Here is a 5,290-nt window from a genome sequence, read left to right on the forward strand (position 1 = left end):
TAGCATAATTGAACTGCCTATGTTAAGTGGTATTCTCAAGAGAAATGGATGTTTTAATACCTACATGTGTCTTGTCAAGCAGTTCTTGAAACTGACACATTTATGTGGTCTTCCTACAACCCGGCACATTTGCCTCCTTTGCAGATGACAAAAAGTGCTTTTTAAATGACTGTCATCTAGGCAAAAGTCCGGCAGCTGGATTCAGCTGTTAAAAACTTTGGATGTCAAATTAATTTTTAGTCTATGTCCAGTGGACTACATTCAGCTAGATCACTATTTAGATACACTCAACGTTAGCAGAGAACAGTATTTCCTAAATGATCATTTTTCAAACTATCTGCTAGCGCTCTCAATTTAAGTAATGGGCACTGGCAGTTTCTGTGGAAAATGAAGAGGAAAAAGAGTAAGGGAAATCTCACTTTATCAAACAACTAACTAGACCAAGTATGTCAAACACATGCATTTTCATTTCACTAAAGAGAACAGGTTCAACAGAGCATTAAAGAATATATTATCACAGAGACAGGTCTATGCCAGCATATCAAATCAGGATACATCCAGGTTACCTTCCTGATTTATGGGTCCCACAGCATCCTTCTGCCAACGTTGAGTCCCATGATAAGAGAGGCAGATTAATTCTAAAGGCATATGTCATCCTTCATTTTCTCCCCCATTCTCCAACAATTATAAATAAGATACTAACGTCCAAGGGACAATCAAATGAAGAGCTATAAATACAGCAGGCATGGTCTAGATCACAGTAAAACAAACCCAGGTCAGGCATCCCATGTTCCCTAAAATACAAAAAATATGACAGCCTGCATGTATTATAGCACTTGGTCCCCCTACCCCCAAAAGCAGCAATTCCTGACTTTATATCCCTAGCTTCTGTGCCACTTGTTCTTTGAGTTATGGGGTTTGTTTTTACAAGCAGTCCACTTTTGTAAAATACCTTTGATAACTGTCTGGGTGCCTAACATTCATTCATTCAATTATTCATTTCTTAAAGAAATCTCCAGTTCCTTCAATTCTCCAATATATGTGTATTTTAATTTAATGTGGAATAAGAATAAATTGCTAGTCAGAATTATTGTTACTGTACTGCTCATAAGGAAAGTTAACATTAGGAATCTGATGACAATATTTCAATACTGAAAATATATTAAGTTGCGTGGCACTGTCGCCATGAAAAACTAAAGCTAAACAGTACAGATTTTAATTTCTTTAGACATTACAATGGAAAGGAGTCATTTTAAAACATTTTAGACAGCTAAAGATCACGGAGCATGTGTGTGGGAGGACAGTACCTCAGTGAGCATAATTATTTTCATTAGGGGACAAGGAGTAGACACAATCTTTCTTAAAATGTTCCATTTTACTGCCTCAGAAGTAATTACAGTAATCATGTGTTGTCTTTCGTGTACCAGTATGACACTACTGACCCAAGATCAGTAGGTTAAAGGCTTTGAATTGTGTATCCAGAAGTGAGGACTGTCTTTTCACTGATTCATTGATGTGCTCTGACCCAGCAGCCCCTTGTGACCAGGAACATGCGTCTGCAAGGGCAAGGACTAGGGCCATGAGTGCAGCCTGTAGCCATGTAATTGAATAAAGCTAACCAGCCCACACAGGGGTCAAAACTATGACATCAGCCATGGCTTAATTAGAATAAGAGCCACAGGTAAATAACTAGCCATCAAGGTGCCTCATTAGTTTAGAAATACAGAGGGTATAATGCCCCTAAGAGTCTCATTCTAGGGAAAGCAGGAGCTAAAGGGAGCTCTGGCTTCTTTGTGGTTTTCTCAGTTGGTTTACAAATGATCCCAAAATAAGAAAATTTCAATATTGCAGCCTCTTCCATAAGAAGATAGGTCAGATCTCCAAAACGGTGGCAGATCAGCATTCAGGAAGTAATCTGCAACAGGTTCATCCTCTCAGAGGCCAGTTAGACCAAGGATTTTCAAAAATGTGGCCCACAGAACTCCAATGCTTAGTTTATTTCAACAAGCATTTAGTGAGTTTCTTTAAAAAACAATGTGCCAGGTATTATATGTATTATGCTTTGTGTTGAAACCTTTAGGTTAAGTATGGCACCATGTCTGTCCATGAGAAGCTAACTGACAGACTCATATATATACATCTTGATACAAATGTATAAAAAGGGTATAATAGGTTCACAGAGGGGAGGCTCTTAGAGGAAGCTATAAAGGTTAGGCAGACAGAATGAGGATGGGGTGGTTGGCAGAGGAGAAAACAAAGGCATTGGAGGAAGAATGTTCAGAATGAACAAAGGCAGAGGTATGTGGAATAACATCAGAGATGTGGGAGCAGATGGGGCCTCAAATAGTTTATAATTAAAATGTGAGCCAGGGATTTTTTTTCCCTAGAGTTTTTAACTTTACCTTTGCTATGAAATTCATTTTCCCTATGGTTTAATTTCATAGAGGGAGTTTTTAAAATACAGTTCCCTTTCTCTAATCTCCAAATGATAGCAAGTACACATATTTGCAGAGAGAAATAAGCAGGTATTATTATTAACAATAGGATATTTTTTTTAAATGAGTAATTGCAGAAATTCACTGAGTGCAAGTATGTAGAGACAGAATCTGTGGGGTGGTGCTGTGGAAGAATTAAAAAACTCTCCCCTCAAAAAATCTAATATTTGAAGGAAGAAAACGAACACAAATTGCTGGATTATGTTGGATAAGGCAATGACCAAGGAAGAGAGTAGCCAAACTAAGGCGTTCAAAAATTTGAGTTTTTGTCATCAAATGGAAGGAAGGGTTAAGCTAATATTAAATACCACCTCAATAATCTAGATAATTGTGACAAATCCTATCTATACTGACTGACCATGCCAGAAATCAGAAATGCAAATGACTGACAGAAAACCCCTTATACTTATTTTAACTATGATGCAGATATGGCATAATATAACAACAGAAATGCTTTCAAATATTATTCTAGAGAAACACACAAACAAAATGTATATCCACACAATGGAATATTATTCAGCCTTGAAAAAAATAATGAAATACTGAAACATGCCACAACATGGATGACCCTTGAAAACACTGGGCTAAGTGAAAGAAACCAGACCTAAAGGGCCACAGATTGTATGATTTGGGAAGGTTGAGGGGGAAATGAGGAGTGACTAATTAATGGGGTACAGAATTTCTTTTCGGGGTATAAATAGTTTCTAAAATTAGATAGTGGTAATGATCGTACAACTCCGTAAATATACTAAAAACGTTAGAAGGGCGAATTGGATGGTATGTAAATTACATCTCAACGAAGCTGTGACTTTTTTTTTAACGTGATTTTTAGGTCCCTTCAGCGTAACCAACAGGCATTGTGCTTTCCCTATAGTCTGCTTTCCAGTCTACCCGCCTCAACTCCTTTCCCATTCCTGCCCCCAAATACTGACACGGATACGAAAAGGACGTAAAAGGACCGCAAAGAACAAAAGGCTCCATCTTGAAAGAACTAACGAGTTGTAACAAAACTTAAAGGAGACGCGATCTGAAGAGAACAAGTTGAGGAGTGGCTGCGGTTCGTGACAAACTTTCATTTTGTTGGGCTATTATTTTTGTCTTAAGGGCAGAAACATCGGACCCCGGAAGTAAGCCAACTTCTGCGGGGCAAACACGGCTCGTTTACCGCCAAGCACTGTCTTTACGGCCCCTTTTAAAATTCAAACCGCCCGCTCTCGTGGTCCTACGTCACCACGTACTTCTCGCGTCACCTCTCCGGCCACTTCCCATATTCCCCTTCTCTGTCAGTTGAGCCTGAGCCAGCCAGCTTACTGCCGACTACACCGCCCCGCTGCCAGCCTCTCTTCGGTGGACGCCATCAGCTTTGAAAGGAGCAAAATGGACAACGGACAACAGCTCCCTGACGGACTCCTCATCCAAGTCACCAAGAATCTCTATGACGCCAGAAAAATGTTCATCGGGGGAATACCCCGCGATACCAGTAAGCAAGCTCTTCTTGAATACTTGACCCAATTTGGCGAGATCATAGATTTTATTATTAAAACCTTTCCAGACAGTGGTGTTCCCAGGGGGTTTGGATTTGTGCTTTTTAAAGATAGTGCCACCGTTGAAAAGGTGCTCCAAGTCAAAGAGCACAAACTGGATGGCAAAACAATCCATCTTAAAAGGGCTAAAGCCATAGAAGTTGAACCTCCGCCAAGAAGAGTTTTTGTCGGGGGGTTGAATCCTCAAATGTCTGAAGAAAAAATCAGAGAGTATTTTGGGGCATTTGGTGTGATTGAGAATATTGATCTTCCAGTGTCTCCAGGAACAGACAAAAGACGAGCTTTCTGTTTTATCACATATACTGATGGAGAGCCAGTGAAAAAGCTGTTAGAAGCCAGGTACCATCAGATTGACTCTGGGTGGTGTGAAATAAAAATTGCACACCCAAAAGAATATTTGAAGCCACAACTCAGAAGAAGAAGAAATGTTCCATCTGCCAGGCTAGGCAACAGCCGGGGAGGAATAAGCTCCCAGGCAAACCCAAGTGCTTGCGGGGCAAACCCAAGTGCTTGCGGGGCAAACCCAAGTGTTTGCGGGGCAAACCCAAGTGCTTGCGGGGCAAACCCAAGTGCTTGCGGGGCAAACCCAAGTGCTTGCGGGGCAAACCCAAATGCTTTTGGCGCAGACCCAAATGTTTGCGGGGCGGTTGGAGGCGGCGGTGGTAGTAGCCTTTCTACTGTTTTTATGCCTGTTCCCTTCTCAGCCTGTTATGAAGGGTTTAATTTTTGTGATCAAATGTATGGCAATTTCTATAATGCCTACAATAATCAGCCAATTTTTAATACCTATGGTGGATATTATTTTCTTGGCCATAACTATGGGATCCATGGGTGTGGAACTGCATTTACTTATTAAAATGTGAAAGTAAACGAAGCGGCTCCCTTTGGTACTGCCTACCAAGGATTTACCAGCTTTTCTGAAGGCGAAGAATGAAGCCACCGCAGAGCCACTCTATCCTCAAATGAAAAAGTTACGTTACTGAAATAAGAAATGACTGAATGACTGTTTAGTAGGACGTTGTCACTAACTTTAGAAACTGTTTCCAGCTGTTTATAAGAACCAGTTTTTATTTTCCATAACCTTTTGACATTGGAGCAACAAGAAGATAACACAAGGATTTGAGACTTTTATTTTATGAAAGTTAATGTTTTCTCAAAAAATAAATGTTTACTAGTTTTATATGCAGCTCTATAGTGGCTTCTGTTCCGTGTTGGTATTTTATTTGTTTTGTTTTTTTCGGTGAGAGGAGT

The 5,290-nt window shown here is 40.1% G+C and overlaps 1 pseudogene; it reads left to right on the top strand.

Annotated features, from left to right (window-relative positions):
* The first annotated feature begins 3,944 nt into the window (after window positions 1–3,944).
* On the top strand, window positions 3,945–4,895 carry LOC137756354 (heterogeneous nuclear ribonucleoprotein D-like pseudogene; annotated as a pseudogene).
* Window positions 4,896–5,290: the final 395 nt, after the last annotated feature.

This window comes from Eschrichtius robustus, chromosome X (assembly GCF_028021215.1).
Source record: "Eschrichtius robustus isolate mEscRob2 chromosome X, mEscRob2.pri, whole genome shotgun sequence".
NCBI lineage: Eukaryota > Metazoa > Chordata > Mammalia > Artiodactyla > Eschrichtiidae > Eschrichtius > Eschrichtius robustus.